At 36.9% G+C, this 27,972-nt stretch overlaps 2 long non-coding RNA genes across 2 annotated transcripts in view; one reads left to right on the top strand and one right to left on the bottom strand.

The window, feature by feature from the left end:
- Positions 1-17,189, top strand: part of LOC119874206 — a 165,543-nt gene extending 148,354 nt beyond the window's left edge. The window contains exon 4 of the long non-coding RNA XR_005367968.1: positions 15,660-17,189. This is a non-coding gene — a long non-coding RNA (uncharacterized LOC119874206). The remainder of the gene's footprint in view (positions 1-15,659) is intronic.
- LOC111098341 overlaps positions 3,639-27,972 on the bottom strand; it is a 97,287-nt gene continuing 72,953 nt past the window's right edge. The window contains exons 3-4 of the long non-coding RNA XR_005367970.1: positions 4,988-5,239; positions 3,639-3,773 (exon numbers count right to left, since the gene is read on the bottom strand). This is a non-coding gene — a long non-coding RNA (uncharacterized LOC111098341). The remainder of the gene's footprint in view (positions 3,774-4,987; positions 5,240-27,972) is intronic.

Genomic DNA, 27,972 nt, shown 5'->3' on the forward strand with positions numbered 1-27,972 from the left:
ACTGATAATACCACATGCTAATGGGGATACAGAGCAACAGAAACTTCTCTCATTGCTGGTGGGAATGCAAAATGGTATCATCACTTTGGAACACAGTTTCTTACAAAACCAAACACGCTCTTACTATACAATCCAGCAACTGTGCTACTTAGTATTTATCCAAAGGAAGTGAAAACTTAAGTCCATCTAAAGCCCTGCTCACAGATGTTTATAGCAGTTTTATTTATAATTGCCAAACTCTGAATGACCACGATGTCCTTCAGTATGTGAATGGATAAACTGTGGTACATCTAGACAATGGAATATTATTCAGCACTAAAAAGAAATGAGATTTCAAGCCATGAAAAGACACAGAGGAACCTTAAATGCATATTAGTAAATTAAAGAAGTCAATCTGAAAAGGCTACATACTGCATAATTCCAACTATATGACATTCTGGGAAAGGCAAAACTATGGAGACAGTGAAAATATCAGGGGTTGCAAGAGGTTAGTGGGGAGAAAGGACTGAATAGACAGAGCAAAAAGAATCTTTAGGGCAGTGAAACTACTTTGCATGGGACTATACTGGTTGTGGATACATGTCATTATACATTTTTCCAAATCCATTGAATGTACAACACTAAGAGTCTACCCTAATGTAAACTCTGGGCTTTGGGTGATAATGACATCAGTGCAGGTTCATCAGTTGCAACAAATGTACCACTCTGGTGGGGGATATGTTGATAATGGGGAAGGTTATGCACGTGTGGGGACCTGGGGATATGGGAAATCACTGTACTTTGGGTCAATTTTGCTGTGAACTCAAAGCTGCTCTGAAAAAATAAAATCTCTTTAAAAAATAATTAAATAGCAAAAAAAAATTATAAGTAGTTTCCTTCTATTGTCTGCTATGCCATCCACATATCTCCAGCATATTGATTGTTTTCTTAGGCTGACCTCCACCCCTTCTCAGCTCAAGATGGCTGGCTCAGTTTCAAGATTTCTGTGAGGTGTTAAATACACCTACCTTGTCTTTTGTCTCTTTCTAACAGTAAGGGGAAAAAGATCTTCTCAGTAGTGCTCAGTAGATTTCCCCTCATGTCTCACTGGCAGGGCTTTGTTGCATGCATATACTTAAACCTAATTACTTCTAAAAGTGAATGAGACCAGTACAATTGGCTTAGATAAATAATAAGTTATTTCCTTGGTTGCAGAAGAGCCTGCCATCCTTAAAGGAGGTATACCTAGAAGGAGGGTGAGCAAAAAGTCAGAATTCTGTTTTCGAAGGGGAATGGCTATTGATGAAATCTAAAGTGCCAGCTACCTTCAACTTTTTGCCTGTCGACTCTTCCTCTGGAATCAGCCTCCTTTATGTGAAGAAAAGGGCACTTCAGAAACAAACTACAGAATAAATCAATAGACAAACATATAGAAGGATAGAGAACATGGTCAGTCATTAATGGTACTGCTCATGTAAGAAACCCTTTTCTGCCCAACATTTTAAAAGACTTTCTTAATTTTACTTTTAAGAGTATCATTATCACTAAAAACTTAAATTATGCCAAATTCATATTTAAAAATCAGGCCTTTTTTTAGTGCTTTACATTTGGTTGTCTGATACAGAGAATAACACTTAAGATTTATTGAGTGACATCTGGTCAATTAAATGTCTATTTCCTCCTGCCTCTTAAAGAGATCATAACACAGAAAGACAACATTGGGAAAATAATTAAAGTGCAACCAAAGAGCAGGACTAACCTTCTAACTCACTATAATTAAAAATAAAACAAGAGCATTGTGCTGAGAGAATTGCCTGTCTTTATCAGGACACCTGTCTGTACATTTGAAACCTTATTCTGGAAGTCTCCATTTTGCTTTTCTCCATTTTTGTGTGCAAATGAAAATTTCATTTTCCACAGAATTACTTTGGCAAAAACCTTTTTATATTCAGCCTTCAGGAAAACTTATCTCTTAAAAGACCAGAAGGCAGGGACGCCTGGGTGGCTCAGGAGTTGAGCATTTGTTTTCGGCTCAGGGAGTGATCCTGGTCCAGGGATTGAGTCCCTCACATTAGGCTCCCTGCGAGGAGCCTGCTTCTCCCTCTGTCTTTGTCTCTGCCTCTCTCTGTGTCTTTCATGAATAAATAAATAAAGTTAAAAAAAAGAAGAAGATAGTTTCTACCTACCTCTTTACAGGAGCAATGACCCCAAGTGTCATTAATAAAGGAGCCATAATGGGGGTCAGCTAAAAGAGAGCAACTTGCCTGACAGCCATTGTTGGTGGAGGAAGGCAATGGTCCTAGGCCTTGGAACCCTTCAGACAGCTGTGAGCAACATTGCAGGTGACAGCCTATGAATGACCTTTCCAGAATAATAAATTAATAGGAGTAACTAACATAACACTTCCCCGTATATTAATAAGCATGTACTTGGTGTTTCATCTTTCTTTTTTTTAAAAGCTTTTATTTAAATTCTGATTAGTTAACATACAGTGTAGTATTAGTTTCAGTGTTTCATCTTTTTCTAAGGAAAGAATATACTCATCCTGTTCTTTTGAAAAAAGCCTATGGACCAAATATCAGAGGAAATATATCCTAAATGTGAGTCCCAAAAGCTTTACCTTCAAGAAAAGGGAAAAGTAGTTTTAAAGGGATCAGAGGGATCTCATATCCTCATCCCCAACCAGAGGCTGATATTCCTCTGTTCCAAAGTGGCAGTGGAGATCCACAGCTCAACACATAATGTTTAAGTCTTGATTCCATCATTTTCTAAATATGTGGTGCTAGCCATATTATTTAACCTCTCTTAGAATTGTTTTCCTCATCATGAAGATGATCATGGTAATCGGGCCTGTTTATGAGGATTAAATGAAATAACATATGCTTAGTGGGTGCATTGTAGAAATGGCATCTATATTTCCTTCCATTTAGCCCAGACTGTGACATAGCGTTAGGCACTGAATTGTGTCTCTCCAAATTCATATGTTGAACTTCCAACCCCCAATACCACTTCAGAATGTAACTATTTTTGGAGATAGGGCCTTTAAAGAAGTAATTATGGGGGTGCTTGGGTGACTCAGTTGGTTAAGGATTCAACTCTTGATTTCAGCTCAGGTTGTGATCTCAGAGTTGTGAGATCAAGTCCCATCTCAGCCTCTGTGCTGGGCATGAAGCTTGCTTAAGATTCTCTCCCTCCCTTTCTGCCCCTCCCTGCCCCCTTTCTCTCACTGTCTCTCTCTCTCCCTCTCTAAAAAAAAACTAAAAAAATTAAAAATGAAGTAATTATGGTCAAATAAGGTCATATGACTAGATCCTAATCCAATATATGTTACAACTGATGAATTATTGGACACCTAGTGCTCATCACATCATTGCTTTTATATATCTGGCATCATGTCCTGCTTAGCATCATAGTTTCTTTTGTCCTTGTCTTCGCTCTCCCACACTGCCCATAGCAGATAGCTGAGATCCTCATGAACTCCTTAGACTTTATATGTCATTATTAGTTCTTGGGAACAGAAGTGATTTTACATACATGTCTTACAACCCATTAGCATAGCACTCTCCACATAGTGAATACATGTTTAGAAATGGTCAAATCAAACTGGATGAAATTAAAATGAAAGACTTTTCTTTAATGAAAACATTTTTCTGGAGTGCCTGGGTAGCTCAATGCGTTAAGCATCTGCCTTTGGTTCAGATCTTGATCCCTGGGTTCTAGGCTCAAGCCCCACTGAGCAGGGAGCCTGCTTCTCCCTCTGTTGCTCTCCTTCCTTGTGCTCTCTTGCTTTCACTCTGTCAAATAAATAAATAAAATATTAAAAAATATTTCCTATGATGAGGATTCTTTGCATTATTGATAAGTTTCTATGTAATTAAAACTTTATCTTAAAGATGAAACGATAATAGTATAACATACAATGTATTTGGAACTGTGATATCTGAATAGATAAAATATTTTAATTTTTAAATAAAATAATTTAAAAGAATCATTATCTTTCAGAATTTCTAAGAAAATATTTTTTAAATCTAACATTTGTCCTATTTGGTAACTCCAGTTGAAATAATGGTTGTGCAAATATTTTATAAAAGGTAAATTATTACACAAACATCATATTTTCAAAGCATTTAATATGGATATAACATAGAACATAATTTTCTTGACTTGGAATCATAAAACAGATTTCACTACTGAGGATAAAGAGGTCAAATCTATTTCTGTACTTACCCAATTTGACAGACTCATGGCACATCAATAAGGAATATTTTATAACCTTTTTTGTTAACAAAAATGAACCATACCTTGTAAAAGATTTAGTTTTTAATATCTGGAAAGGTCATGTCAGTATTTTTATTTTTGTAATATTTTTGTGTTTCCCAAGGTGATGAGTGTACTATCAGTAAGAGACACAATCATTCATTGTGAGAGTTGCACTAATTTAAGCAATTGCACCAGATGCTTCTGGTCAGTCAGTTCTTGGTTATCCACACTAAAGTAACCAATGAATGCCATTTAGTCCATTAAATCCTCCATATTAAGAAAGGGAATAGATTTGAATAATGTATCAAATGTTTCAAGAATATACCATAAACAAAACCTTTCTATATTTCCCTACTTGATCCCCTAGCTTCTCCCTTTAATCCACTTCATACACTCATTTATTTATTTAATAAGCCCAGGCGGAGTTTCCTTCCTCTCTGCAGTAATGTTAGGGTTTCTAAGTACCCCTCCTACCTTAAATAGCATGAGGTTACAAGAACTAGATGTGTCCCCAGTAGAAATGAGTGTTGTTTGACCTAAGTTAGGGGATGCAGACACAGGAGAGAACTAGAGATACCTATAAGACCCCTCTTGAAAGTTAACATTGCCACTTAAATTCTTCAACACAAATCACTAAGCTAGGAATAGCTGGTGGATAGGATCAAATGTTCACTAATTACAGTAATAGGCCAGGAGCCACATTTTTAATGAAGTTTTGTGGAATTATCTCCTACTGTGATAGATTCACCTCATACTCCATGTTGTATCAAAACTTTATATTGATTGTGAACTTCTGAGGGCATCTTTGGTCTTTCTCAATGGTTTCCTTGTGCTTGTTAGTATTAGTCCTCCATGTCTCTGCAATAAAAGTAGTTTCACATTCCATCTCTGGCACAATTACAGCACCCAGAACAAGGCTCTCACTGGAGAACATGATCAATTCTTCCAAAAGCACTGCAGGCCTTCCCAGAAGTACAGTCATTATTCTACTTGCCTCCATCTAATGATAAGGGAAATTTTTATAATATGTTTGCATTAGCATTTTTTCAAGAAAACTAGAAATTTATTTTACTCTAGAAATACATTAAGCTGTTTCTGCATTCAAATAACTCCTAATGCAATAGTTCAGTATACCCCAAACTTATGTTATCTCATTTTATAATTTAATTCCCTAAATATCACTCACCTTGGTTTTTGTTACTCCCGAAGGATAAAGCTTCATTTGTACAACTTTACAAAATATCCTTTTATAAGAAATCTTTTTTTGCAACCAAATAATGAGTATAGCTAAAGCTTCCCAAGGGGTTTCTGTTATATACAAAAAACAAAAAGTTTCTACCTCTGATATGTTGAATGACTATATTCACCTGTTCAATCACTTGCCTTCATAAATCCTCTAGAGCTGATACCCCTAATTAGCAATTATACTAATAGTATACTCATATGCACAGATATGTTATCTGCTAATGTATACTTATCTATTTCAATGGATATTTATTTTGCAGTGTGGCCAAATGTGCTTTACAAATGCCTATATCTTTATTTAGAAAGAACTAAAAATAACAGGGTTTTTCTACCTGAGTTTGGGCCCCAAGATCTCTCATGAACCCATTATATGTAGAGACTATGGAGATAAGAAAATCTTATACTGGGATCACATAAATGAGTAAATGGATGATGGGTGGTAGGATCTAGGTTTCTCACTACTGAGACATTATAAATAAACAAGGTAGAAGCAGAATGAGCCATGTGGTTCTGGAGTAGAGCCAGAAACATCAGTACGAACATGTATTTGGCTTAAAATGATACAGATAGGTAGAGAAATGATTTTACAAGTCCTAGCACTGTCCACTGAGAGGGCCTAGAAATGATGACATCCCAGGAGCAATGAGCACATCCAATGCCCAAATCTTGGTTTCTATTACCATTCTCTAATAAAAGAAACCAGACCTCCTTGGAGAACTGACTGATTCTAGGACTTAGGCAGGGAATATAAAAGATGAGCCTAGAGAATCTTGCAATGCCATAAAGTAAGGAAGTGCTCAATAAACAAAATGATGGGGGCACATCAAAGGAACACATGACCAGACTGAAAGTGTTCTCAAAGGCCAAAGTTGAAATAATTTAAGCAACAAAATAAATAAGATAGTAGTGAATTATAACCCGTAATATAAAGTTCATATTTGTGAGCCTCTACTTATACAAATAAATTACTGAACAAATAAATAGAGAGGAGTGATGAAACTTCAATGCAGAAGAATTCCAAATAATTTATGTAGATACTACCCCCTCAAGGAAATAAAGCTTTAACTCCTCACACCTTGGGTATGGACTTTACTTACTGACTGCTTTCAACTAAGGAAGTAGAGTGGGGGGAATGCAGTAAATTTACAGTACAGAAAGCTGGTAAACACTAGATAAATCAGATGATTAAGATTAACATCATCATGGACAAGTAATCACGATAGTAATGCATGACAGAAAAATGAAACTAGACCACTCTCTTTCACCATACACAAAGATAAACTCAAAATGGATGAAAGATCTAAATGTGAGACAAGATTCCATCAGAATCCTAGAGGAGAACACAGGCAACACCCTTTTTGAACTCGGCCACAGTAACTTCTTGCAAGATACATCCACGAAGGCAAAAGAAACAAAAGCAAAAATGAACTATTGGGACTTCATCAAGATAAGAAGCTTTTGCACAGCAAAGGATACAGTCGACAAAACTCAAAGACAACCTACAGAATGGGAGAAGATATTTGCAAATGACGTATCAGATAAAGGGCTAGTTTCCAAGATCTATAAAGAACTTATTAAACTCAACAGCAAAGAAACAAACAATCCAATCATGAAATGGGCAAAAGACATGAACAGAAATCTCACAGAGGAAGACATAGACATGGCCAATATGCACATGAGAAAATGCTCCGCATCACTTGCCATCAGGGAAATACAAATCAAAACCACAATGAGATACCACCTCACACCAATGGGAATGGTGAAAATTAACAAGGCAGGAAACCACAAATGTTGGAGAGGATGCGGAGAAAGGGGAACCCTCTTACACTGTTGGTGGGAATGTGAACTGGTGCAGCCACTCTGGAAAACTGTCTGAGGGTTCCTCAAAGAGTTAAAAATAGACCTGCCCTATGAGCCAGCAATTGTACTGCTGGGGATTTACCCCAAAGATTCAGATGCAATGAAACGCCGGGATACCTGCACCCCGATGTTTATAGCAGCAATGTCCACAATAGCCAAACTGTGGAAGGAGCCTCGGTGTCCATTGAAAGATGAGTGGATAAAGAAGATGTGGTCTATGTATACAATGGAATATTACTCAGCCATCAGAAACGACAAATACCCACCATTTGCTTTGATGTGGATGGAACTGGAGGGTATTATGCTGAGTGAAATAAGTCAATCGGAGAAGGATAAACATTATATGTTCTCATTCATGTAGGGAATATAAATAATAGTGAAAGGGAATATAAGGGGAGGGAGAAGAAATGTGTTGGAAATATCAGAAAGGGAGACAGAACATAAAGACTCCTAACTCTGGGAAATGAACTAGGGGTAGTTGAAGGGGAGGAGGGCCGGGGGTGGGGGTGAATGGGTGACGGTCACTGACGGGGGCACTTGAAGGGATGAGCACTGGGTGTTATTCTGTATGTTGGCAAATTGAACACCAATAAAAAATAAATTTATTATTTAAAAAAAAGAAAGAAAAAAATAAAGCATGCCCTTGAAATGAAAAAAAAAAGAGAGAGTAATGCATGATATGATGCAATGTAATAAGAGGTGCACTTGACCTCTGTGCTATTATTTCAAAATCTCATAACCCCAGGCTGATCAGGAGAAAACATAAGAAAACCCTAAATTGAGGGACTTCTATAAAATATCCAACCAATACTCCTCAAAATTGTTAAAGTCATGAAAAAGAAAGAAAATCTGAGAAACTGTCAATCAAGAACAGCCTAAAGGACATGATATCTAAATATAACATGTTTTTTGTGGTAATGGGATCCTGGAATAGAAAGAAAAGACATTAAAGAAAAACCAGTTAAAGTCAAATAAAGTGTGGACTTCGGTTCATTATAATGCACCAATGTTGGTTCCTTAGTTATGACAAATTTTCCACAGTAATGTAAAATGTTAATAACAGTAGAAACTTGGTGAGGAGTATTCTCATACTAACTTTGTAAATTTCCTATAAATCAAAACCTATTCTAAAAGAAAAGCTTACTTAAATTTTTTTAATTTTTATTTTGTTATTTTTTAAAGATTTTCCTTATTTATTCATGAGAAACACAGGGAGAGAGGCAGAGACACAGGCAGAGGGAGAAGCAGGCTCCCTGGGGGGAACCTGATATGGGACTTGATCCCAGGACTCTGGGACCATACCCTGAGCTGAAGGCAGCTGCTCAACCACTGAACCATCCAGGTGTCCCTTATTTAAATTTTTAAAAATGTGAAACCAACTTTCTATTGGTCTCCTAAAATAAGGAGCTCTGACTGAAAGCCATTTTGTTCTAGGACAATCAATACAACAGACCTTCTAATCATGAAAACATAAAGCAAGTGTACATCTTTCGTTCTTAAAGAAGACCTATCCACAGTGAACTTACCAAAATAGCAGGTATGTTAGTTAGAGGGAAAAACCGAGCAGTCTGTTTGGTTAGGTAAACTGGCTGTGCAGTAAGTTTGGCAGATTTATGACTATGCGGACTTTATTTTCCACTTTAGAAAAAACACGCCCGAGTGACTTAAATTATTAGGTGTTCTAGAGTGGTGATGAAAAATTTGAACTGGAAAAGACCTTGGGATGGACATGCAAGCAAGTATTCACAGATTCCCCTGCCAGATATTATGGCATGATAGAATGGTCTAGAAGTGCTGGGTGTCACTGTTTAGGAAATCTGCACATACTTTTACAATACTTAATTTATTCCTATCTGCATAATTGGGAAGAAATATCTCTCCTGCATTTTCATTCAAATTCTTTTCCAAAGCCAAGCAAAATTGTCCCTATCTTTGTGCATGGGTGTTGAAAGCTGAAAAAAAAAAAAAAACCCATGTTGATCAAACCTAAATTTATTGGGTAGCCTTTTGGGGAATAGACAGTCAACAGTCTGATTATATATTCTGAAGGAAACAGTTTGACTAATGTGACCTTTGATAATATTGTAGACTCTAAATTCTAAATCATGAGTTACAAATTTAAATGTCTACTAGGTTCAAGTAGGTCTCATAAAAGCAGAAATCAAGCTTAGAGAGACCCTGTCAAAAGGTGGTAGCCACTATTTAGCACCAATTGACTACTACCTAGAAATATAGACCCAGTGATAATGAAAACTTTTTTTATGATTTTTATTTATTTATTTCAGAGAGAGAGCATGAGTGGGGAAAGGAGCAGTGGGAGAGGGGAAGCAGACTCCCCAATGAGCAGGGAACCCAATGTGGTGCTCTATCCCAGGACCCCAGGATCATGACCTGAGCCAAAGACAGATGCTTAATCAACTGAGCCACCTAGGTGCCCTGAAAACAAAGCAGAAAAGCCATGTTTTTGTTCAGAGGATCTCAATTTTTAAATACTAGTAACCAATTAAAAAGATTTAAATGAGCCAAATTAAATGCAGCTAAAGTATGGACTTGGCCTGCAGGCTATCAATTTGTCATTTCTAGCAACTACATTATTATAAGTCCAGGTTTTGTCGTTATTGAACTTTTTCCAAGACATTGGAAAAATAAATATATATGTTAAAATAAATACATATGTCTCCAGCCTAATGAAAGAAACAAACTTATAAAAGGGTGTTATAGGATAATGATGTAGAAGGGAAATAGGCATAGTCATTTCAGGAAAATAGGGCAGGGGTGCAGGCAAAGTTCTTACTTTTAAAGTTAGTAAATCCTAAAATGTGTTATAAAGAAATTCTAGGATCTAGGGGCACCTGGGTGTCTGAGTGCTTGAGCATCTGCCTTGGGCTCAGGTCATGATCCCAGGGTCCTGGGATTGAGTCTCCCATCAGGCTCCCTGCAGGGAGTCTGCTTCTCCCTCTGCCTAAGTCTCTGCCTCTCTCTGTGTGTCTCTCATGAATAAATATAATTTTTTTAAAAAAGAAAAATTCTAGAATCTGTTTCACTAAAAATTTTATTTCACTTAACAATTCTAATGATAGGCTAGATTGTTTGGACCATCAAGCTCAACTGGGGGCATGGCTAAGTCACACTGAAGGTAAGATGTAGATACCTAGATACAGAGTGCCGGAAACCTAGAGACAAGTTGAAGGGCAATTAGCAAGTTCACAGGTAAGTTCAATGAAAGCCCCAAAGTAATCAGCAATACCAACTACGGAGGGAGGGTCTGATAGAGATGTGGTAGCAACTTTGAGATGTGGCAGCAACTTTGAGATGGCCACTGCCATCTCAGGCAGGAATTAAACTTGATTATCATTACACAAACCAATAGTCTGACATAATTTCCAATGTGACTATTCTAGCTCAAGTCCTCTCCATCAGTTCCTCTGCAAAATGCCTTTCAGCTCTATCTCTCTGCTTTCTACTCTCCCCCCACACTGCTTCCAGTGCCAAATCAATGGCAGGGTGGTTGCCTAAGTGCAGGCAAATATGTGGACAAGTCTATTGAGAGTTTTGTTTTGTTTAAAGATTTTTTTATTAATTTATGTATTTATTTAGAGAGAGTATGAGTGTATGAGTGGTGGGGAGGAGCAGAGGGAGAGGAAGAAGGCTCTCTACCGAGCAGGGAACCCGACATGGTGCCCGATCCCAGGACCCTGAGATCATGACCTGAGCCCAAAGCAGATGCTTAACCAACTGAGCTACCCAGGTGCTCCAAGAGAGTTTAAAACAATACTAAAACTGACAAAAACTTGTTTTCAAATATGAGTCAGTGACAAACCATTCCTCCCACCAAAAAAAAATATTTTCTCACTCTAAGTTCTAAACAATTGTTGTGATTACTATTTTTAAATATTATATACATGAGCTTAAAATTACCACATTTTTGGTTGCATATCCTTTGATAAAACATCTATTAGATGGAAATCAATTCAGAGAACTCCCAATTACACAGTTAGCACCCTGTGTTTATCCAATGAGTAAGTCTGTCATGATTCATTACTGTTCAAGCTCACTTCAGGAGCAGTTTATATCTCCAATCCCTATGCTACTACACATTCTCAAATACAGGCAGTCTTTGCAAGGCATTGTGGGAGTAAAAATAACTACACATGCAGAAATCTTCATGATCACTGTAAAACAATCTTCATAATTGATGGAAAATGTAGGATTCCTTTGTGACTTTTAAATTTTTTGGTTGAAACATTAAAAAAAACTCATTATTATAAATGAATAGGGAAATGAGAAAGTAGTAAAGTTTATTTAGTATACTATAATTTAAAACATTAGAAATATTATGAATTAAAGGTGTTTTCTCCCTTTTTGAAAAAATTAAAAAACCTATCAAGTGTAGTTTGGGAGGATCCCTGGGTGGCTCAGCGGTTTAGCGCCTGCCTTTGGCCCAGGGCATGATCCTGGAGTCCCGGAATCAAGTCCCGTTTCGGGCTCCCTGCATGGAGCCTGCTTCTCCCTCTGACTATGTCTCTGCCTCTCCCTCTCTCTGTGTCTCTCATGAATAAATAAATAAGATCTTTAAAAAAAAAAAAAAAGAGTAGTTTGGTGCTTGCCTTCTTCTTGTTCTAGAACTTTTTCATATGGAAGGAGTATTTGTTCTATGCCTTGACAAATTGTCATATTCCTTTCTAAGTTTGGATAAGCTTCCAATACTCTATCCTTTGCTTGTCATGAAATATCTCCAAGAGTTCCTTTAATGTAAGTTTTTGCTGGTATCACTTCCTCAGGGACATCTTTATGTTTTTCATTACAGCCACTTGTCTCATTAATGTCAGTAAATTCACCTTCACGGAGATTCTCCAGCTACATATCTGGAGTCTCAAATGAGACAGTGTCAACATTCACATGGTCAGGCTACTTCTCCCATAACTCTGTTTAACTTAGATTTGAGTTTCACTTTTGTTATTATTGCTTTTGTTTCTTTGTTGCACTTTCATCTTTGATGGTCAATTTCCTCTTTTTTATCCATTTTTGTAATATGTCATGTGGATTATCATTGGGCAACAAGGATATAACACAACTATACACTTTAGTGTCTGTGCATAAAATGACCAACATATACACAGTGACCAATCACCAAAGACTTTTTAAAAAATGTCTAGGCGGTCACTGACCATAATGCACATTTGTTATCTACATAGTGTCTTGTAGGCTGAACATCTACCAGTGGAAGTTTGTGCTTCATGCAATTATTCACAGTTAATAAACTAAAGTAGTAACTGAAATTGGAACCTTGATGTTGAGGGATTGGTGTTATTTATCTAAGTTGTGGTAACTAAAATTCCTGTCCATTCAGAACCATGCAAAGCAATGACTTGGTAGATTCACAATGATAGTACAGTGATTATAAAGATGAATAAACAGGACTTGTGTTACTTCAGTTTTATCATTTTGTAACCAATTGATGTTTTGATTTGTGTTTAACATTTCAAACAATGAAATGAGTGCAAAAAACAGAAGTTGTTTAGTATATGTAAATTTTAGTTCATACTCAAAATATTTTAATAAATTTGAATCTTCAAAATGGAATTTATTCTTTGTAGATACTTAAGTTTTAAAAAACAAAGGAACAAAATATATTCACATTATTATTACTGAAAACAGCTTTGTCATACAGAAAGGAATGAGTTTAAAAATGATGCACTCTGTTCAAATATGCTAGGTACACAATTGGATCTTTCTTAAAGGCAGATATGATCTTGTAATGACTCTGATCCAATTTTTCACTATCTCTTTATCACCTATGTCAGTAATTCTTAACCAGTATCATCTGTGAAAGTTTTCAAAAACACAGATTCCCAGACCGTAATATATATATAGAGAGATTGCAATGCAGATCTACGCTAGGCACTGGGAAACTGTACTCTTAAAGCCATTGGTGATTCACCTAGGTGCTAATCCATCAACCTACATGTTAGATTAAGTTTCTTTGCATGGAAAATAAGGGCCCTTAAAATCTGAAGCTTACTTCTATAGACTCATCTCTGGCTACTAATTTTTTCCCCGCATTTTACAACTTATAACTGCTCATACCTCCTGAATTAGCTATCTATCTTTGTCCATTGTGTCCTAACTCCCATGAATTGTTCTAGTCTCCCAACTCCATGCCTGGGTCCACTTGGAAAATCTTATTTCTGTTTAAGAGTTAACTCAAAGCTCAGGTGTTTTAGGCACCACCCCTTCTGTATACTTCCACTGTAGCAATTATAACACACACTGCAGTGAATGATTAGTTCTGTGACAAGCTTCTTAAAGTAGGACATGTCTTTTTACATCTATGTATCTCCAGCATTCAGCCCATTACCCAGTTCTTTCATACCCAGATATATCTGGTAGGAACACTTTCCACTTCAAGTAACAGAAAGATGGCAGAGATTTGTAATTCTTATATAATAAATCTTGAAGGAAATGATGATTGGTGAGGATACATCAGCTCAACAACTTAAAGCTTGTCTTCTCTGTGATTCTCCAAGACTTTCCCTCATACTTGGAACCTCATAGTTGCAAGGTGATGATTGAAGCTCAACACATCACAGCCATAGGAAGGAGAAGAGGACTGTGCCAGTTGTCTATGTATTCTTTAATCAAGAAAGCAACACTTTCCAGGAATTCCTCAGCTAACTTCCAGCGACGCCTCATTTGCTAGAACTGGGTCACACGACCACCACTAGCTACAAAGGAGGCTGAGAAAGCACATAGGATTGGTGTGAAAAAGAATTAGTTTAATTAATATATAACCAATCATGACCCATGGCCTCAGATGGTAGGTACATCATTGGTCTGAATAAAATTATAATTCTGTTAATAAAGAAGAGAAAGGAATGGATATTGAACATAACACTGTCAGTATCTGCCAAAGTAGATATTCTATGATTGTTATAAGTATAAATGAGAGAATAAATAAATGTGTGAAAGAATAAATGATTAACTTTCAAGATAAAGATAGGCTTTATAAAGATAATTCTGACAATTGATTAGAGTGAACAAGCCAAGGGTACCTACCAATGCAGAATGATACCAGTAATAGAAAACTCAACTCCTACACTTTTAGGCAAAGACAAAATAAAGGACTTGTGTGTCTCTGTGTAGCTTTCCTCATTGACAGAGCATTAGACAGCTCCAGGCTTACAACTTCACAGCTTCAAGTTCAAGGGGGTAAAGCACCACAGAAGCCAGAGAAGAAAGGAGTGAGTCCATGGTCAGGCTAGCATTGTATGGCCACCCTGGCCCAGCAGTCCCATCCATTACTGATGGGCTGAGTCAGGGGAGGATAAAGAAAATCAGGAGCTATTACCAGCAGAAGGAAGGACAGATGATCAGCAGGCAAAAATAATGGAACCCAAAAATAAGGACTGAGCATTCTCAGAAGTGAGAATGAGAGGTTAGCAAAGATGGGTGGGACCAAACAATCTCTGAAAGCCAACATGATTTGACTGTCACCACCCTCCAAGCATCACCACCATACCACTTGGTAAGGGAAATTGGCAGTTCATCTTAGTCTAACTTTCCCTCTGTGATTAGATTTACAACCTAGGAGTAAGTAAGAGGACAGGTTAAATCAATGCTTCTCAAACTTTCCCATCAAAATATCCCCAACAGCCATAGAAAGTGGGAACTCTGGAATTTGGGATGGGTGGTGGAATAGGAGGCTAGCTGCATATTTTGGAGCAGTCTGCTGCACAACTAAAATGTATTTGAAGTCTTGTGCTTTTTCTTAAAAATGTTGATTAACTTAATGTGAGATGAGTACTGGGTGCTATACTATATGTTGGTAAATGTAACTTAAATAAAAAGAAAAATTAAAAAATGTTTATTAACTTCAAATTTTATTCCATAGAATATCTATGTAACTTTTAAAGTGTTTTCAATTACTAGCCACGTAAAATTTCCTCAAGTTTTTTCAAACAAAATCACATTGTTTTCAACTCTATTATTCTCAGGAAGCTGCTTCTGGCAATGACATCATCTATTAAAGCTCTCATTAGCATTTTGAATGATAACTGCCATCTATTTAGTAACTACTACATTCCAAGTAATTTTATACATTTTCTCATTTAATCCTCTAAAGAATTCTGAAAAGCAACTATCATTATTCCCAAACAAATGAAGGAAGTAAAAGTTACAGAAGGCCACACTAATTCCCTTCAAAAGTTACACAGCCACATATCAGGACTGAAACGCAGAACTCTCTGGCTTTAAATTCATGTCTTTTCCAACATGTTTCCCTTCCTCTGCTTTCACATTGCTTCTTTATGTTCCAGGAATGTCAACCTCCACTATGAAACAATCCACAAATTCAAACAGAAAACAAAATAACTAATGTCACTATCCACATGCGGAGGTCTCCAGTACCAAGGTAGTATGAAGAAAGAAGAGCAGGAGCCCTGGGATCAGGAGGCTAAGTTCTCTTGTCAACTTCACCTGGAGCAAAATGTGGAGTTTAGAAAAGTCTCTCGCCTGTCTGGACCTGAGCACCTTCACCTGTGAAATGAGAGCAGGATTTGGTCACATTTGTAGTCCTCCCCAGCTCTAGCAAGCTATCATTTTAACATCAATTCCTCAGGACTCAGTTGCTTAAGTGTAGACTAAGCCTCATATGGCTATTGAATGTAACATGCCCTCTAAAAGAGACTAGGAAATCCAATTGTAGACACACACTCAAAAGAAGTTTCCGGTTGAATGCTAACTCTAACTTCTAAGAAAGTAATAAGGATGATGGTAACTGCTACTTGTTATCAATCATGTACTTCTAGTACATGATTCATCATGTACTTCCAAGAAAGTAATAAGGATGATGGTAACTGCTACTTGTTATCAATCATAGTACTTCTAGAAGAATATCAACTATTCTTCTAGAAGTACTATCTCATTTAACCTCCACAACGCCATGAAGTAAGTCCCACTATTATTCCCATTTTATAGATGAAGAAACTAAATCACAGAAAGCTTAAGTAATTGCCCAAGATCAAATGTATTATGTATGGCAAGTCTACCAGCAAATACAGCTGGTTAGGCTCCACAGTCTGGAGTGGCCTTCCTCCAGAAAAACTGCCTCCCTCCTCACCAGGCTGTTCTCATTGAGAAATCTGTACTTGAAAAGCTTCTTGGGAAAGAAAATAAAATCTCATCACTAATGCTGTGCCATGGATTAAACTTAAAATGCAGAGTGTTTTACCATGCCAGCAGAGGCATACCAGAGTTACAACAGTGTCTGGTTTTCCAGTTGGCTTTGTTAACCTTGGAGTCTCTGTAGGTTTCAATGGTCATTGGGGAGAGAACGATTGCCCCAGTAGGAAGGAGTCTGATTGGAACCAGGAGGCAAATACCTTATACGGAAGGATTCACTGCATTACGACCATTTAAAAGCTGATGATACAACAGAATTACCATTATGACTTATCCACACCAGTTAGACATGCGTAATCATTAGTTCTCAAGCTGAAGTAGAACATACTAAACTTACTTGACATTCTTTCTCTAGCGCTTCCCAAACTCATTTGAACACATAATCATTTGTTTTCATTGAGCCTCTTTTGAGACCATTGTCCCAATTGAGACATTGGGACAGAACACATTTGGAAAATTCTGCTCAATAGAATACAGCAAAGACCACAAAAAAGAAACGAATGCAATAAAGAGTCCTCAACTTCTCATACTATCCATCCAGAGGGCCCTGCAGCCCCAGACAGCTGGAGCACACGGGAGAAGGCAGTTCCTCACTCTTCATTACTCCCACCAGGGGCAGAACAGAAATGCCTCCATCAAGATAGAAAAGTACTTGCTGCTTTTAATTGAGCATTTATTACAGATAAGACACTATGAAAAGCACTTCACATACTTAAAATTTTTAAGTTTGAACATCTGTATCATTTATAAATGTACAAAGGATAACTTTTGGAAATAGATTACTTGCCGGTAATCAATGTAGCTCCAAAAAGATGTTTCTTAAGTAGAATTCGTTAATTAAAATTTTCAGGGATCCCTGGGTGGCTCAGTGGTTTAGCATCTGCCTTTGGCCCAGGGCATGATCCTGGAGTCCCGAGATCAAGTTCTATGTCAGACTCCCTGCATGGAGTCTGCTTCTCCCTCTGCCTATGTCTCTGCCTCTGTGTGTGTGTGTGTCTTTCATGAGTGGATAAAAAAAAATCTTAAAAAAAAATAAAATAAAATTTTCAGGGAGGCAGTCAGTGACTGATATGAGGCAATGTCCTTAACAGGTTCTGCTTAATAGAATTTTTGCAAACATCCTATCCAGAAAAAGAACTTTCTATCATCAATTTTTATCTTTCTTTTCATAGTAATTTCAGGCTTCAAACATACAACCCATTTTTTTGCCACTGAATTCTCTAAGAACCTCTATCGAGAAGGAAATCTTGATTAGATAAGTGAACCTCAGATATTTGTAGTCCTAGGAAGAAATGGTTCCAAAAAAGAGGGTAAATGAAAGATGGTTGCTTTAAGAAATGAACAAAGAACGAAGATAGGTTCCCAGCTACAAGACGCACACTGAAAGAAATAGCTGGCTTCGGAATGTTAATGCCATCACTGCAAATTAGTTTTAATATAAGTAATTAATCAATTTTTGTCAGTTTTTGCAATACATTATGAACATTCTGTGTGAGGTCCGTCCTTCACTGTACTACTTCAAGTTTAAAAGCCTGAGGCTTTTAGAACTTGCCTTATGACATTGGCAAGGACCTTTTTATAGACTAATTAACATGCCAAGAATTTCAAGCCAACAAAAGATACAATGGTACCCTTTTCCAGTTTTCAAGAACTTTTTCATGCCCACTTTAAGCACCTTTTACACTTTGGCTCTCTCTGCTTGGATACCATCCCACTCACTGGAAGGACTGGCTTTAAATTTCACCTTGAGTGCCATCCCTCCCAGGACCCGTGATGAGGGGAAATAATGACATCACATTATGCAAGTTTCCTTTGGTAACCTCTCCTTCTAGAGCCTTTGTGTGGAATTAGCAGAAAAATATAAATCCATACTGAATGAGATTAAATTTAAGTCTCTAAGCAAAAGCACCGCATTGGATCAGAGCAAATGTAACAGATCTCAGCATGGACTCCTTTGGCACTCCAGTCCCCAAGAGGAGCACACACTGCCAGCCACATTGTCCACACAAGGATTTGGGGGATCTGGAACGATGGGTTCTGGATTTAAATTACTGTTGCTACTGAACTGCTACCTCTTCTATTAAAGTTTAAATTACCAACATACTAATACAAAAGAACCCATACTCATAAGCTCTAACTTGCTGGAAGGGATGTTTACAAACAACAAGATTTCCTATTTCTTGAACCTAACTTAGTTGCTAGGGCAGATTCTCACCCAGGTGGAGAACTGTAAATTTATTATTATTTCCATTATACATATAAATGTACCATTATGGAATATAAAGAAAAATAGAGGTAAAAGTATCATCATATGTAATATACCAGTATTAACATTTTCAAGTAATACTGATATTATTCCAAGTAATTTCTTTTGATCTTTCTTCTCCTATGACGTGCATTTTATTATCATGCTCCCATGGAGAAGGAACACAGGTGAAACTATAAGTGAATTTTGACCAAATATATTTACTAACTATGCCAGGCTGAAGACAATCTCTCAGCCATCCTCTGAGAGCTAACTCGAATGACAGCCACCATGTCACCCCACTAATGAGGAAATAGGACTCAGGGCTCAAGGGCTGCACACTTTCTGATTTTCCTCATAGTGAAGCAAGGCAGACAGAGGGAGTGAGGATTATTCATCAGAGAAAAGTGAAGCTAAACCATCAGCCCACTCTCTATCCTCTGCTTCTCCAGCATTACCCACTCTCCCCCATTCTTTGCTCAGAGACAGTCCCCCTTTCCTCACTAGGGTGGTCTACCTTCTCAGTTGAGCACTCCTCAGCTCCCCTGGAGGGCACTCCCGGAGGCCTCACAGGGCTTCAAAGCCAGCTACTAAATTGGCTAACCCTCTGTCCTTATGGTTTGCCCAGGCATGTCTCCCAAGGCCACTGTGTCAATGAGAAGCTCTAGGATTACTCTGTACAAGTGAATTCTAAAATCCTTCCTTGCTTCACAGCAATCTCACAGAGATTTATCTTGTCAAAAAGAAGAAAATGCAAACCTTTCTGCTGTCACTGAGGTACTCCAAGTGTGACTGCCTTTACTGCACTTCTCAAAAACGAGGCTCTGCATCCAAAACAAAATTTCAGTCATAATATGGGCTTTAACATGAAATGGGTGGAAATCCTTCAAAAGAGTAACTTAACAATGAACTGGGTGAACATGAACAAGCAAGCATTCAGTACCTGAAAGGAAAAATCTAAATGATGAATAAATATGGGAAAAAATAGGTTCAAGTTCATTAATAATCCAAGGTATGCCAAACAAAGCATAGATGTTTTTGCTTATCTAACTAAAAAGGATTTTTTAAATTATATATGCAGTGTCAGTGTTGGCTGGCATGTGGAAAAACCTGCTAGTCATATCTCCCACTACTGGTGGGAGAAGATTGATAAAAACAATTTCCCAAATACAATTTGGAAATTTGTATTGAGAGCAAAAACCCACAAAATCTCTGACCCACCAATTCTACTTGGGACCCAAAGGATGTAACTAGTAATATTTATAAAGATTTATATTTTCACATTTGATAATAACTGGAAAAATATTCAACAATAAAGTAGTAAAAATATATGGCTTAGTTACTCAGCAGAATGCTCTGCAGCCATGAATAAGAAGCTGTTGGAAAAGGTTTGCAAACGTGGAAAAAGTAGGAAAAGGTTTGCAAACATGGAAAAAAGAGAATTATAAAACAACACATAAAACACAATACTATTTTTGTGGGAAAATACAGTTGTAGAAACACAAACACTTAGGAAAGGGTCTAGAGAGGAGTCAATAGTGGTTATCTTGAAGTACAGTGCGATGGAGTCAAGACTAGCAGAGTGGCATGTAGTTAAGGGTGAGAGTATGAGATATACTTGGTCCATATTCTAACTCTGCCACTGTAGAAACTGTGGTAACTTGCTTTAGATTCCTTATCTATAAAATGGGGATAATGCTCCTTCTTAGGGTTTGGGAAAGGATTAAATACAATGATGCTAGTAAAGTATATAGCACAATACCTGATACAAATAAATACTAATTGAAAAAATTATAAATTTTTTATCTGCAATTTCCAACTTTCTACAATGGATATGTATTACTTTTATAATTAAAGTCATTCCAAAAAACTATAAGCAACTACAGAATTCCAACTAATGATATAGATGCTTAAGTACTTAAGAGGGCAGTAAACTCATATCCAGAATTATTCTGAAGTGTATCAAAAAATAAGATGGATTGGGACGCCTGGGTGGCTCAGTGGTTGAACATTTGCCTTTGGCTCAGGGCGTGATCCTGGGGTTCTGGGATCGAGTCCCACATTGGGCTCCTTGCTAGGAGCCTGCTTCTCCCTCTGCCTGTGTCTCTGCCTCTTTCTGTGTCTTTCATGAATAAATAAATATATAAATAAATTTTAAAAATCTTTAAAAAATAAGATGGATGGATGATAGGTATACAAATGTTTATTATAAAATTTTTTCAGCCTTGATATATGTTTGAAAATATTTATAGTGAAATGTTGAGAAATGGTTATTTCATTTAAAATTACCTTTTTCTTTATATAAGTAAAGCATACTCATTTTAACACAGCATATAATAAAGATATATTTAAAGAAAAAATAGTCTTCCTAACAGTCTTCATCAATTTCACTGTCCTCAAAAGGTATTTTTTTTTGTATCCTTCTACATTGTTATGCTCATAAATGTAAAGGAAGTTTTTTTTACAAGATCATAGTGTACACAATACTTGGCAACCAGTATTTCTTACACTTAGAAAGTAGCTTTTATTTAAAAAAAATGAGATCCACTTCTTACTAATGAATCTGTAAGTACAAATTAATTTTCTTTATAGATAAGATAGCAGTGAAGGCGTAGCTTCTTCACATATTGATTTTTATTATTACTTAAATTTTTAGAAGACTTCATAGTAAGAAACAAGGTACTTTGGTTTTTCAAATGAACATACAAACAAAAAGCAGAAACAGACATGCAAATACAGACAACCGATGGTTCCAGATGGCAGAGGAGAGGAGGATGGGCAAAATGCATGAAGGAGAATGGGAGATACAAGCTTTCAGTCATGGGATGAATAAATCACAGGAATAAACACACAGGCACAACATAAGAATAAAAGGCATGACTATATAATCCATATCATATAGTTAATAATATTGTAATAGCTTTATGGTGACAGATGGTAGCTACACTTATGGTGAGCACAGCATAATGTACAGAAAAGTTGAATCACTAATGTTGTACATCTGAGACTAATGTAGTATTGTGTGTCAAACATACTCAAATATAAAACTTTCTTGGGATGCCTGGGTGGTTCAGTGGTGGAGCATCTGTCTTTGGCTCAGGTAGTGATCCCAGGGTCCTGGGATCGAGTCTCACATCAGGCTCCCTCCTGGGAGCCTGCTTTTCCCTCTGCCTGTGTCTCTGCCTCTCTCCTGTCTCTCTGAATAAATAAATAAAATCTTTAAAATTTTTCTTTTTAAAATATACTTTGCTTTTTGAAATTCTTTATTTTTTTATAATTTTTTAAATTTTTATTTATTTATGATAGTCACAGAGAGAGAGAGAGAGAGGCAGAGACATAGGCAGAGGGAGAAGCAGGCTCCATGCACCGGGAGCCCGACGTGGGATTCGATCTTGGGTCTCCAGGATCGCGCCCTGGGCCAAAGGCAGGCGCTAAACCACTGCGCCACCCAGGGTTCCCGAAATTCTTTATTTTTATATGAAAATACAATGTAACTAGGTGCCTGAGGGTCCTGTCACCTAGCTAGGGTTTTATTCTCACTTCTTCCCGCTGGTCCTGAGTCCACTCACTCATAGGTCCTATTCTGCGGTGGCAGTATTGCCACTGTTACACTTGAGGCCATTTTCTAGAGTCATCACTCCAGCCCAAGGTAGACAGAAAAACTTACCTGACGTTTGCATGCCTCTGAATATGCTGACCACAATTTTACTCACATTTGTATACAGAATATAAAGAAAATAAAAAAACAGCAGCAACAAATGTATTCCATAATTCATTGTCGTATCCACCCCACAGAAGCAGGATGGACCCTACCCAAAATGCTGTTGACATGTGGAGATTGATGATTCCACACACAGACGAAGAGGATTTTCAAGAAGCATGGAAGGCAATACAGCTGCCCACATTTTAATTTGCATTGTTCCTGAGTTGGTAATTTGTGGATAGACAAAATGGTATCGAATTGAAGGATCCTTGGGGCACCTATATGGTTCAGTCAGTTGAGTGTCAGATCCTTGATTTTGGCTCAGGTTATGATCTCAGGTCATGGGATCAAGCAATGGGCTTGGCTCTCAGTAGAAAGTCTGTTTGAGATTTGCTCCCTCTGCTCCTCCCCCCACTCACACACACTCTCTCTTTCAAAATAAGCAAATCTTTAGAATTAAAGGACCCTTTGTCCAAATATAAGGGTTCCAGAGCCTTTTGTTTATTATTTAACCAGATGCTCAAATCTAGATATGAGATGAACACACATTATAGACATACATATCAGAAATATGTAAAGAAGAAAAAGAAGCAGAGGTTAGTTTTGCTCATCAAGAATACTTCACCAAAATCACCAAAAATTCTGATGAATTTGCCCGAAAATGTGTGAGACAATTAGCTTACCATGATCCATGAAAAGAACCTATTCAGATTTTGATTGGAGGTGTTTTGAATCTTTAGATCCACTGGAGGAGAACTGATATCTCTACAAATACTTCTTTCCCACAGTTTCTCCCTTCACTCATTCATTTATAGTTTGTATAAAGGATATATATAGTTATACAAACTATAAAGGATACACTCAGGTACAGTATCCTTCATAGTTTATTTTGTATATTAAATATATATATCATTTTATAGTCTTCCATAGAGATTTTGCATATATTTTTTGAGATTTAATCCTGAGTACTTATTTGATATTTTCTGATACTCTCCAGGTATTTTCTAAGTATTTGTTGCTGATGTAAAAAAATGGAGTTGACTTTTGTTAAAAACAAAACCTTATATCCATCCACCATGTTCAATTCTATTATTTGTAATAAATTACCTATAGATTTTTTAAATTTTCTACAAAAAAGGATCATATCATCTGCTAATAAAGATATTTTTATTGTTTACAAAAATACAGTAGCATAGGTGAGTTGCATAGAAGATCTCTAGAAAAGTATACAAGCAATTGTTAACATTGATTGCTAACCTAGGGCCTTAAATAATCTTTCATAGGAGCACCGGGGCAGCTCAGTCAGTTAAGAATCTGCATTCAGCTCAGGTCATGATCCTGGGATCCTGCGATTAGAACCCAGTGTTGGGCTTCCTGCTCAGTGGGGAGTCTGCTTCTCCCTCTGCCGCTCCCTGTGCTTGTGCTCTTGCACACACACACTCTCTCTCTCAAATAAATAAAATCTTTAAAAAATAATAATCTTTTATATATCATGTCCCTATTGTATTTTGAGCCATTTTACATAACCCCTGTTGCAAATAACTAAAATTTTTTTTTCAGAAATAATATAACCTTTAAGGCAGTTAAAATATTACTGAACAATTGGGCAAGTCATAGGCTCTCTGAGCTCAGTTTCTTAATGTGTTAAGTACCTATGATTGGACTAGATTTGAGGTTGTAAACCAGATGTCCTTGAGTTAAATCCAATCTGCAGATTTGGTATGTTTGGCTCTCATAGTAGGATTTTTTTCTTTTTGTTTTGTCTAGGTGCCAATATCAAAAAACAGATTTCAGTTACAAGGTTAGACTTCCAATTGTCTTATAACATCTGTTAACCCCAGAACAGAACATTGGCCTCCTCCCCATTGGCAGAGTATGGGCTCCCCAGGGTGCTCCAGTCCCACCCAGTGGGATTTCATCATTTCCATTCTCACCCATTCTATCTGGGTGCTTGTGAGTATTTAACTTTGCAACTCCTTGAGAAGAGGTCCCTGGTCCCTTCCTAGTGTGGCATATTTCTATATATACTCTGAGAAACTATACACTTAAGGTGTGTGTGTATGTGTGTGTCTATGTATGTGCGTGAGAGAGCACCTTTTTCATTTAGCTGGTAAGGTAAATACTGTTTTATTTAAGGAAACAATAGCCAACTGGTAAATGATTGTTTTCTTAAAAAGAGGAAAATTATTAATGACTGTCTTAATAAACTGGTGAGATGGAAATTACCTTACAATTCAGATCTGTAAAAAAAAATAGCCCTATTATTTTATCTGTAATTGATCTGGTCTTGTTCATCAGCACCATTCACTGAGTTGCAGACAAGGAACAAATTGTTTGGTCCCACTTAATAATCTCAACCCAACAATTTAAAATGTGTCCATACAGAACTCAGACTTGGCATATATAAATCAGGAAAATGAAGAACATTTCAGAGCTCTTTCCTCTTCTGCTCCAAAATAATGTCTGGGTATGTGGGGAAAGGAGTGTGGCTCAGATAACTTCGTGGCCTTAGTCAGGAAGAGAGACCTGGCCCCCTGCCTGAATACTCACCTATGAGGTGGGTATAGAGGCTGCTAAGGTGAGTTTGGCCTTGTCTAGCTTCCCCTGGCATTCCATTTTCTGTGGCTAATATCAGGGACTAGCACACTCGTGGTCTGTTTGCTTTCAGCTAAGCCAAAGCTTTATGATTTTCCCATGCTGATCAACCCCACGTTGGCTATCACTAGTATGTCACCTCTAAGTTTGGTCATGATTTCCATTAATCCTCTCTAAGGATCATTCCACTGCCATTAATGATTCACTTCACCCTGGTATGGAAGCTCCATCTGGATGACTCTTCAGCCAGGCTCTCGGCCACTTTGAGAACCAGTCCATATACCAGGGAACTAGGAGACTTAATAAACCTAAATACTAATGTCTCGTTCTGCTGGGACAGTAAGGTGTGCTTTAATGTATTTAGTATGCTACTGGGTCAGAAATAGAGATAGGGAAAACATATTTTCTTCAAAATAGAATATATTATGATTTTATACTATTCTCTCCAATTCAATTCTGATCTATATATTTGTGCTTAATCTCATAAGTCTGATAATTTTAGCTCTTTTCTCCTATACCAAAAATCTCATATCTCCATAACACCATACTATATCAGAATGAGGGAAAAAAGTAACCCCAATAATGTGCTTACTGAAAATAGTTACAAAGTTTTTAAGTTCTTTTTGTCCTTAAGATGATACGTTCTATTAGGATGCATGATCAAATTACTGAGTTGTTACAGTTACTTGAATTAGTTCCTATTTTGCCACCAACTCTATAAACAGGTTCATTTCCTTTCCATTATGAGAATGCTCTTCTACTATTTTATTTTAGAATTATGTGAAATATTTGCATGGTTCCAAATCCAAATCTACAAACTGAACTTTAATCAGAGAAGTCTAGTCTCTCTCTCCATTAGCTCTATTCTGTTTCTTCCTTCCTTGCTCCCTTTGTTTTTTCACTTTTTGTCTTCCCATTTTTAATATAATATATTCATTTCCCAAAACATTCTGAAATAAAAGAGAGCATATTGTTTTGTACACACTTCAGGTTGAACATTTTTTTTAAGATTTTATTTATTTATTCATGAGAGACACAGAGAGAAGGAGAAGACATAGGCAGAGGAAGAAGCAGGCTCCCCATGGGAAGCCCAATGCAGCACTCCATCCCAGGACTCTGAGATCACCATCTGAGCCAAAGGCAGGCACTCAACCACTGAGCCACCCAGGTGCCCCTAGGTTGAACATTTTAAATACATTCAGACATAGAATTTTAGATCAGGAAGTCACTTTGCAGATTAAGATAGTCAAATACTTAATCCTAAAAAAGAAAAAACAGGACAGAGATTTGGAAAGGTTAACTTTCCAAACACATACAGCTAATTGCTAGAGCTGGGACTCAAATTCACATTTCTTCCATCTTGTGTTCTTTATACACAATCAACATTTATAGACAATCATAGTGATTTCACCATAAATTAATAAATGATTTGAAGCAAAATTTAAAGAAACATGAACACCAAGATACAACCAGATGATTCATTTTTATTCCCTTGGTTTATATTTGGTTTGATTCAAATTCTATCCCTTTAATAAATATGACAGGACCAATTCACTCTATTATTTTCTTACAGTCACCAGCAGCTTTCAAAAATATGACCACCAAATGCTTTATGCTTAGCAGCTGTAACAGGAAAGCCCCTGCACCCTTTCTTCTGCTTTTTTTTTTTTCTTCTTCTGCTTTTTTTGATAAAAATTATTGACTATCATGATTTTCCCTACTGAGCCCTACTACTTTCCACCTAATACCCTAGTCACTCTGAGCCTGGGGAATAATATGCATTTTCATTTTGGATTACTTGGTAGCCCCTGTGGAAGAGATTAGGCAAATATTAAAACATTGTCATTGGTTTTATACTGCTAGAAAATATAGTCTCTTCGTCTTTTCTAGTTTAATGCATAGATTGGTAAACACCTATGCTTATAGCACCTGTTTTTGTGCTGCCTGTGAACTATGAATGATTCTTATATGTAAAACTAAAAGTATTTGATGGAACACAGCCATGCTCATTCATTTATATATTGTCTATGACTCTTCTGCCCTATAACAGCAGAATTGAGTAGTTGCAACAAAGGGACAAAGGCCATAAGGCCTGAAAAACCTAAAATATTTACAAATACTTTGCCAACCCCTTCTTTACAGGATTCTTTTTTCCTGTTCCTTCTTTTACTTTATAATCTATACACAATCAATTCTTTTTGCCAATTCACTCCCAGGATCAAGCTCTTCTAGATATCAACTTCTTTATAAGGAATCTAGATTACCAAATTTTTGTAGAACCCAGAGTGATAGTTTCAAAAGCTTTATTCAGTTCAAGTAAGTTTTCTAATGGCCATATCCCAGATTTTTACCCATTACTACATCATCCATCTTTCTCAAACTCTCTTGCTACCACCTATCAGGAGATCATAACTTTAGAATTGGCTCCTTCCTGCTGCTTTTCCAAATAGATAGGGCCTGATTGAACTACTCACAGCTACACTGCCCATTGTACATGTTTGTAACTTTCATGGATGATAGTTAAATCCAATTAAAAATGAAGACTGAAAAGATGTTTTTCCAAAGAAGATATACAGATGGCCAACAGACACATGAAAAGGTGTTCAACATCAGTAATCATCAGGGAAACTCAAAGTAAAATCACAATGAGATATCACCTTATAGTTGTCAGAATGGCTAGTATCAAAAAGATAAAAAATAACAAGTGTTGGTGAGGATGTGAAGAAAAAGGAATCCTTGCACACTAGTTGCTGGAGTATAAATGGATACAGCCACTATGGGAGACAATATGAAGTTTCCTCAAAAAATTAAAAACAGAAATCCAATAATTCCATTATTGTGTATATACCCAAGGAAAATGAAAATGCTAATTTGAAAAGATATATGTACCCTTATGTTTATTGAA

The sequence above is a fragment of the Canis lupus genome, chromosome 12 (assembly GCF_011100685.1).
Source record: "Canis lupus familiaris isolate Mischka breed German Shepherd chromosome 12, alternate assembly UU_Cfam_GSD_1.0, whole genome shotgun sequence".
NCBI lineage: Eukaryota > Metazoa > Chordata > Mammalia > Carnivora > Canidae > Canis > Canis lupus.